The sequence below is a fragment of the Genypterus blacodes genome, unplaced genomic scaffold (genome assembly GCF_046128005.1).
Source record: "Genypterus blacodes isolate CSIRO-AG114 ecotype Tasmania unplaced genomic scaffold, CSIRO-AGI_Gbla_v1 ptg000088l_1, whole genome shotgun sequence".
In the NCBI taxonomy this organism is placed as follows: Eukaryota; Metazoa; Chordata; class Actinopteri; order Ophidiiformes; family Ophidiidae; genus Genypterus; species Genypterus blacodes.
Window position 1 is genome coordinate 110,235 of NW_027466893.1, and position 9,220 is coordinate 119,454.

General features: G+C 48.3%; 1 long non-coding RNA gene across 1 annotated transcript; it reads right to left on the minus strand.

Moving 5' to 3' along the window:
* Positions 1–4,364: 4,364 nt before the first annotated feature.
* LOC143007464 (uncharacterized) lies at positions 4,365–8,898 on the minus strand. Its single transcript, XR_012964479.1, has 3 exons — positions 8,827–8,898; positions 5,461–6,492; positions 4,365–5,314 (listed from the first exon to the last, which is right to left on the minus strand). It is a non-coding gene; the product is annotated as an uncharacterized LOC143007464 (long non-coding RNA).
* Between the last annotated feature and the right edge of the window lie 322 nt (positions 8,899–9,220).

The window sequence follows — 9,220 nt, forward strand, 5'->3', positions numbered from 1 at the left end:
GGGGCCAGCACAGAGGGGTCAGCACAGAGGGGCCAGCACAGAGGGGTCAGCACAGAGGGGTCAGCACAGAGGGGCCAGCACAGAGGGGCCAGCACAGAGGGGTCAGCACAGAGGGGTCAGCACAGAGGGGTCTGCAGTCGTGTTTAAGGTCTGCAGGTAAACTTGAGTTTAATACTTTTGATCTTATTTTGACAATTATGTTAAAAAATGTTCAGATGGGACACGATAAACTGTGTGTGTGTGTGTGTGTGTGTGTGTGTGTGTGTATGTGTGTGTGTGTGTGTGTGTGTGTGTATGTGTGTGTGTAGGGCTGATTCTTTCTATTCTTTCTATATATCAGCCTTTAAATATGACAATTTAAACACACACACACACACACACACACACACGTACACACACACACACACACACACACACACAGTTTCTTTTCATCTCTATTTATCTTTTTATTCCCCCCCAAGGATCTTTCAGTTAATCTCCACATTAATTATTGACTCTGAGTTTAATTTGAAAGGCAGACGAGGGGACACAGCTTTAAATAATGTATAGGTCCATACAGACTGATCATGATGTCATTGATTAATATTCCTACCTGATGGACCCCCCCCCCCACCCGTCGTCTGATGTTTCAATCAAAGTTTACAGGCTGTGATGCATGCAGGCTCACACGTCAGCTGAGGCTACACACACACACACACACACACACACACACACACACACACACACACACAAACCCACTGAGCAGGAAAAGGTGAGCAAGGAGAGAAGAAGAACACAAGCGTCAATTTATTAAAGAAAGAGGAAAGAATCAGGCTGAAAGGAAGGAACGGGTGACAGCATGAACATATGAAAGGAGTGAACACACACACACACACACACACACACACACACACAGCTGGGGTGGAGGTGTTGTTAAGTTGCTACATGGAGGTCAGGAGCCCCCCCCCCCCCCCCCCCCCCCTCGCCCTGAGAGGCGTGGAGCTAACAGGATGAACTCTGGGAGTTTGGGCCTCCGTGTGTTTGACAGCAGAGGGGGCGGGGCCACCACATGGCGCTCAGTCAGTTATGTGCGGTTTATTCAGACCAGGTTTTTCTGCTGTAACCACGGTGATGTGAGACTGAGTCAGTGATGGGAGCGGTTAGCACAGAGCGTCCTCTTATCTGCATCTTGTGGTCGTGCTGAGTGTGTAGGCGTGTGGAGTCGAGAGCGTCAGGTCGCCTTCCTGAGTGCAGGTTAACCCCTTACACTCTGCCTTCCACTCTTCACACGCTCGCACGTCCACAGAGCCACGAAGGTCAGAGCAACATACATGTCAGCCGGTGTGAAGGGATGGAAGGGTGTCAAGGCAGAAGTGGAAGAAGCCGCAATGTCCCTTATCTGTTTCCACGCTCGGCTGCTCTCCGCTTCAGTAAACTCACACACTTTTAGTTTCCTCCCACAAACTAAACTCAAGCACATCAACAAAAACTTTGAATGTCCCAAATGTGTGTGTGGAAGAGAGAGAGAGAGAGAGAGAGATAGACTGAGAGAGCGAGAGAGAGAGAGAGAGAGACAGAGAGAGAGAGAGAGACAGAGACAGAGAGACAGAGAGACAGAGAGACAGAGAGACACACAGAAGGGGGACACAGAGAGAGAGAGATAGACAGAGAGAGAGAAAGAGAGCGTACACACGCACACACACGGGCACACGCACACACACACGCACGTACGCGCACATTCACGGACACACACACACACAAACACGGGCACACGCACACGGGCATACGGACACACGCACACACACACACACACACACAGGCGCACACACACACAGCTTGCAGTGGTGCTTATGCAGATGCATGTAGAGCTTAATAGCATACATCATAATTTATTAAGAAACATGAAATATTCATCAATATTAAATTAATCATTTATATCAGATGTGTAAATTAAAGGACGTCCTTGAAGTTTTCGATGCCGAGTCTTTAGCAAAGATCAAATCCCCCGTGGACATGTTGGGTCTGTGATGTTCCTCACATAATGAGAGTCGGACTGAAACACACAAAGCTGCCTTCAGATGTAGACATCATTCATTTCTGCTGCCATAATTAACTTTAGATGAACTGAAGTTAGCACTGCAGCCAGTTACAGGAAGGTGCTGCTTGGTCTTCTTGGGGTTTGGGTGCAGTTCAGCCTGGCAGAGGCCTCCAGCAGCTTCAGAGTGAGCAAAGAGGGTCCAGTGAAGGCTTTACCTCGGGCCCAGGTTCTCCAGTACCAGACTGTCCAGGGCCTTCATAACGTGGGAGGTCAGCGGTCTATCGCAGCACTGGGACCTTTTCCAGTATTAGGCTGAGATTGAAGATATACTGGAGCACCCAGACTGGGGGTCTCAGGCCCTGACCCTCCGCTGGCCTGCTGCCTTGGCTGCAGACATCATCAGTGGAGGTGTGGAGCTGGCTGGATCTGTGTGATGACTGTTTACATACAGACATATAGACAAATACAGTTTGATGGTTCTGGTTCTGGTTGTTCTGCCCCCCTTGTGGAGTTGAGTTGAGCATAAAGGCAGCTTAGTCCTAATAATGCTCAGCGGCTGGTCCTCTCTCCCTGAGCCTCCTGGTTAGAAGCTGAGAGCCTCACCTGCAGCTCCTCTCCTACAGGAGGTTATGGGCTCACTGATGTCAGATGATAGGTGGGAGAAATCCAAAGCCTAAAGGTTTTGTGCTGAATTCATATTTTGATTGATAACACGTTGTCAGATAGGTGGCTTTGGTTGGATACTTCACATGAATTCAAATCCTTCACATTTCAGTGAAATGGGAACTAAAATGTTTTCACCTAAACTTGAATGTATTCATGGCCCTGATGCAGAAGAAGACAATTACTCACAAGCAGCATTTTCACAAATCAAAAACAGCATGTGTGTCTCAATATAATTAGTTTTCTTATCGTTTCCATGACAAATGTGGAATTGTAAGCTGGAGCGTTTCATTATATCCATATATGGACGTATGGAGGAGCCTGCATGCTCTCTGCAGCGCAGGCTTCTCCATAAATCAGACTAAATTCCCTGGAAAGCAGCGTGCAGGAGGACACGGCAGCCAGCACGGAAATAGAATCACCCTGGGCTACTTCTGATTGAATGTTTTATCACAGACAGTCCTGAGTGGCGGAAAAAAGAAACTAATTCATTCAAAGAAGTGTAACAAGCATGTAATCCTCCCAGATTTCACACTTTCACTGTGCTTTGATTTGTCATCTTATTCGTGTCGTTTCATCCTCCCTGCCTCTCTCTCTCCCTCCCTCTCCCTCTCTCTCTCTCTCTCTCCCTGTCCCTCTCTCTCTCTCTCTCTCTCTCTCTCCCTCTCTGTCTCTCTCCCTCCCTCTCCCTTTCCCTTTCTCTCTCTCTCTCTCCCTCTCTGTCTCTCTCCCTCTCCCTCTCCCTCTCCCTCTCCCTCTCCCTCTCCCTCTCCCTCCCTCTCTCTCTCTGCAGTGCGGTGGGTATCTCCTGCTGTAATTCAGCTTTTTATAACCTCATATTGAGTATGTGACACTGTGGTACCAGGGCCACACCAGTTCATCACCGCCTCAGTAAACGGAGACAATAAGTGAGCGTCCAGGGCGGCACAGGAAGGGCACAAAGATCCATCAGCCTACGTGTGATGGAGCACAGCTTGTCTGCCGTGAATACACACAACACATAACACAGTGAGGCCAAAACGGGCAACAACAAGCGATACCTACATTTAATCATCAGAGAGGAAGAGGAGGAGACAGTGAGGCAGGCGGCTGAGCCCTGGCTTAAAAGCTTCACGCAGATTGATTATACGCAGAGAGAAACACCTGCAGCGGGAGGAGGAGGAGGAGGCCCGGATGAAGAGCGTGATGATGATCTTCCTGTTCCTGTGGCTCAGTGAGTAAAAATGAGGACGTGAGAGTTAGGGACGCTTCAGAGGCACAGTGGAGGTCAAAGGTCATCAGGGGATATCAGAGGATCCTGGTGAAGAAGGTCAAACTGAGCAAACCTCCTCATCATCCCCACGCAACAACATTAACAATAATAATGCGTAGTATTATTAGTATTTCCATTTTGTGTAGAACGATCAGCTGATCAACAGAAGAAACAGCTTCGTTTGTTTCTACCTGAAGGTTTGAACAACCAAATTTGGAAGAATATAAAGAATTGTGCAAATGATGAATACATTCCAAAGCAGTGAGTAGATTAGAAAATGTTTACATTTTCAAAAATCTAAATTAGAAAACGCAAAGAAGGTCAGTGTGGGACAGAGGACAGTTGTGGACAGAGGTGGACAGAGGTGGACAGTGGTGGACAGAGGTGGACAGTGGTGGACAGTGGTGGACAGAGGTGGACAGAGGTGGACAGTGGTGGACAGAGGTGGACAGTGGTGGACAGTGGTGGACAGAGGTGGACAGTGGTGGACAGAGGTGGACAGTGGTGGACAGTGGTGGACAGTGAACAGTCTCACACCACCTCTCTCACCTGGAGGTCCTGGGGGGCCTGAAGCAGAGCAGAGTGGGATGAAAAACGAGGATGTCAGGCATTGTTGCAAGGTTAGCACAGTGCTAATGGAGCTGTGCGGGGGCAGGGCACCCTGAGGATCCACCCACACAGGGGCACAGACCAGCCCAAGATAAACTACTGCAGGGGGCGTGGCCCTGTGTGTATTATAATGTGAGCATAGGTGTGTGTGTGTGTGTGTGTGTGTGTGTGTGTGTGTGTGTGTGTGTGTCTGTGTGTGTCTGTGTGTCTGTCAGCGTGCTTAGCGTGAAACACACACAAACACACACAGACAGACAGGAGAGTCATGAAACTCGTCCTGCTTGAACATGCGGGACATAAAAATGACACATGATCTAAACTTGTGCATCTCTGTCTGAGGATCAGTCAGTCTGAGTTAGACCAGAGGAGAGCAGACATTCATAACGTCCCCTGGAGAGTTGAACACTGTCTTCCTCTCACCTCTCTTCAGTATTCGTCCTCGGTGGTCTGCATTCCTTAGATCCACCCTGAAACCCTGAAGCTGCTCACAGGCTCAGGAAACCAACGCCTCTGTGTCTATGCAGGGGCGGAGATATTTGCCCTTCCTTCCAACACAAAATCCCACCCAGCAGGGAGGAGATGGTGGAATTATCCAGGCTAATGCCTCACCAGTATACTTGGGGTGGATAGGGAGCATAAGCACCCCCCAGGTGGAGTACGAGCAGGTCGATGGTGCAGTCATGAGGCCAGTGAGGGGGAGGGGCTATGGTGTTACTGAAGACCTCTTTCAGATCACCAGGACTGGTCAGGAAGCCTGGGCAGGTCGATGGACTCTAGGGACAGAAATAGAAGGTGCTGGTTTTTAACACCGTGACAGTCGACACTCCAACACAGGAGCCTCAGATGACCTGGGGGTCGTGTTTCTACAAATAAAGGGCTGTAGGGGTGAACTGATCATGGAGACTTTCATGATGATTACCTGAAATGGAGCACAGGAGCACCGGAGAGGTCTAGTGAGTGATGCGGGACAGAAGTCGGATGTCCCAGCGGAGTTTCAAGAGGACCCCAGCAAAGACCTTCCTTCTTTGTTAATGTTCCGTCAACAAAACTATTGTCAGCTCTGGAATCCATCAAAACAAAAACATCTTGTACCTCAGGGTCTAACATATGACAACAACAATAGTAGTGATAATACAACCTTCCTTCTTTCTTTCTCTCTCTCTCTCTCCTCTTTCCCCTCTTTCTATATGTTGAATGATCTTCAAAATATCCTACACCTGTCTGTGCAGTGTCATGTACAGTGTTTGCTTCAATAAAAACAATTTGCAAACAAAACAAAAACATCCTCAGAAATGTATAAAGTATAAAGTATGTAGCTCTACACGTTGCTGTATGTCCTATATACACACGTGTATGCTGGAGTTGTACAGATTGTTATTACCCATACCTCACAGATGCACATTGACTTTGTAACCTTGTCCTCCTTGTGTACGTATATTGTCATGTGCTGTTCCCCCACTGTATGTACTTCATACCGTATGTGTGAACTTATTATCTACTTTTATCTACTACGTTTCTCTATATTGCACTAGTTTAGGTGATTTCTGGTTCTAGTTTCATTCTGCACTGTACTGTGACTGTTGCACAGTAATTTCCCTCGGGATAATAAACTTTCATCTTATCTTATTTTATCTTTTGAGGTCCAAAACTGAGCTGGAAGTTTGGACAGAGAGTCATGACAGAGCTGAACAGTACCTGGGAGACTTAAATGTTCTGCTTGACCACAGTGCAAACACCTCAGACACTCTTCTGCTTCAGCTTCTTCTCAGCTGCTCCTGCTCGGGTGCATAAGGAACGTCGGAGCGGCCGGTACAGGCTGCATCTTTAGTCCTCATGTGGTCGGCTCGCCGCATTTCCTTTTGACGCTCTCTTGGCGAACTGTCAATTACATAATCCAGATCAGCCGACTCATCGTTACTCTCCTTTGACAGGATCCATCTCGTTCTATCACCTTTAAAGCACATAGGTAGGATCCAACAGTGAGAATCTTTATTTAAACACACTGAACAAAAACAGATCAATCAAAGCTTATAAAGGGACCCAGAGGGCCAAGATCCAAAAGAAGGATTGTTCAGGAACTGAGAGGCAAAGCTCCAGAACATGCTGACAAGCAAAGGAGCAGTAGTTCAGCAGCACGGCCACGAGGTGGAACAGCTGCAGGAGGGCACCACAGGCCAGATGTTAGAGAAGAGAAGAGAAGAGAAGAAGAAAGCAAAAAAAAGAACAAATGATGAAGGCAGATCATCAAACTAATATCCTTCCTTTATGTCTGAATTCAAAGAGCATGGGGACAAAATGAATAAGATGACTTCCTTAACTAAAGATGGTAACACACTTCTTCCACTAAGGGGCGCTATAGCATTGGGCAAATGGAAGAGAGTTACTGTCCTTACCTAGAGGAAGTCCCTCCCTGCAGGCATGAAAGCCAGCGCCCTCTGGTGAAGTGGTGTTGGTCCCTGGAGGCCTCAGCGCCTAAATAGACCCAGATTCCTTCAGACATCATTAAGGAGAGGAAGAAGAAGAAGAAGAAGAAGAAGAAGGAAGTTGATGTTTTGCATGTGAGGACATGTGAGCTTTGGGTCCAGAGGGGTTAATGGGGGGGGGGGGCAGCTGGAGTGGTGTCGACCCTGTAACCCCCCTGGGCAGAAGGGCGGAGCCTAATCTGTATTCAGTCCTGACATTGTCCACATCTGATATGATATGTGTCTCTGTGTCTCTGTGTCCCTGCGTCTCTGCGTCCTTTATGTCCATAGAGGGAAAAGTCTGCGTATTGTCCTTTGTCATTGTGTCCCCCCCCCCTTCTATTGATTAGCTGTGAATATATAAATCCATGTTCATAATAATGATGTATTTATTTATAAATATGTACAAATACAAACTGACAAGCATGAAAATCTGTAATGATTTGGTTGAGATGAGTTTAGAGACTGAAGGACTCAGGCTCATCCTGAGGACCAGGTGAGATCTGGATCAGACTCAGACGTCCCGCTGAGCCTAACGACTGTAAGCTGTCATAAATACGTTTCAGTCACATCGTGTCTGTGGTCTTATTGGAGTAAAACAAAAGGAGGGAACGCAGAGGGAGTTCTGTTTAAATCCCGCTCTCTCCCCCGACTCCTGCTGGAATTCATTCAGCTAATTGTCTTCAGCCCAATTAGAGTCTGTTGCCCTCTGCAGCGCTCAAGCAGCGCCAAGCTAATTGGATTAAATCTTTATCATTTCCTGGGAAACAGACAGAAGAGAACGCCAAGCTGCTATTTTTAATTAAATCTAAGAGAACCACTGCCACTTTTATTAACATTCAACTTTTCATCTTTCTGCTGTAAATAGACTGAAAGTATGAAATATGAACCAGCCTGTCTCTCTCCACCAGCCTGTCTCTCTCCACCAGGCCTGTCTGTCCCCCCCCAGCCTGTCTCTCTCCACCAGGCTGTCTGTCCGCCCCAGCCTGTCTCTCTCCACCAGCCTGTCTGTCCCCCCCAGCCTGTCTCTCTCCACCAGGCCTGTCTGTCCCCCCCAGCCTGTCTCTCTCCACCAGGCCTGTCTGTTCCCACCAGCATGTCTGTCTCCACCAGCCTGTCTGTCCCCCCCAGCCTGTCTGTCCCCCCCAGCCTGTCTTTCTCCACCAGCCTGTCTGTCCCCCCCAGCCTAACTGTCCCCCCCCCAGCCTGTCTTTCTCCACCAGCCTGTCTGTCCCCCCAGCCTGTCTGTCTCCACCAGCCTGTCTGTCCCCACCAGCATGTCTCTCTCCACCAGCCTGTCTGTCCCCCCCAGCCTGTCTGTCCTCACCAGCCTGTCTCTCTCCACCAGCCTGTCTGTCCCCCCTAGCCTGTCTGTTCTCACCATTCTGTCTCTCTCCACTAGCCTGTCTCTCCTCAGCAGCCTGTCTCTCCTCAGCTGCACATATGTGGTACACAGGCATGAATATATGGACTAAACGAAAACACACGAGTCAGCAGTCTATAAACACGTATGTATGTCAGCACAGAGAGAGAGAGAGACAAAGAGACAAAGACACAGAGGGAGAGAGGGAGAGAGAGAGCGAGGGGAGGAAGAGAGAGAGACAGAGAGAGAGAGAAAGAGAGAGAGAGAGAGAGAGAGAGAGAAACAGGGGGAGAGAGTGAGAGAGAGAGACAGGGAGAGGGGGGGGAGACACTTGGACGTGTGGAGAAGATTGTAGGAATGTGTGGAAGAAGAAGTGAGTGACAGGAAGAGAAGCTTTACTGCAGACGATCACATCTGATTTTAGTCATTTTAGTGAGACATATTATTTCACGTCTGTTACCGTAGAAACGTCCCCCGTCCAAGATTTGTTTTCCAGGTAAATGTTTCATTGAAGTCGAAGGAGCAGGAAGACATGATGAAGACTCTCAGTCCTTCATCCTGCTCACTCTTCTTCTTCTATGGTTTTATCACGTCATCTGTTTTGTTGTTCTTTAGAACATGTAACACGTGTCGTGTCCGTGCTCATTTGATTCGGAGCCTGAGGGGACTTGAACCTACGAAGACACACCAAGGATTAGGACTGGCACACAGGCAGGAAGTGTGAGCAGGGAGGAAGTAGACCACGACTGAGGCGCCTGGTAGGTTCAAGTCTATGTAACCATGCCAACAACAGGGCAAACACGCACACATACACACACAAACGCACACACACAAAAGCATGCACGCACACACAC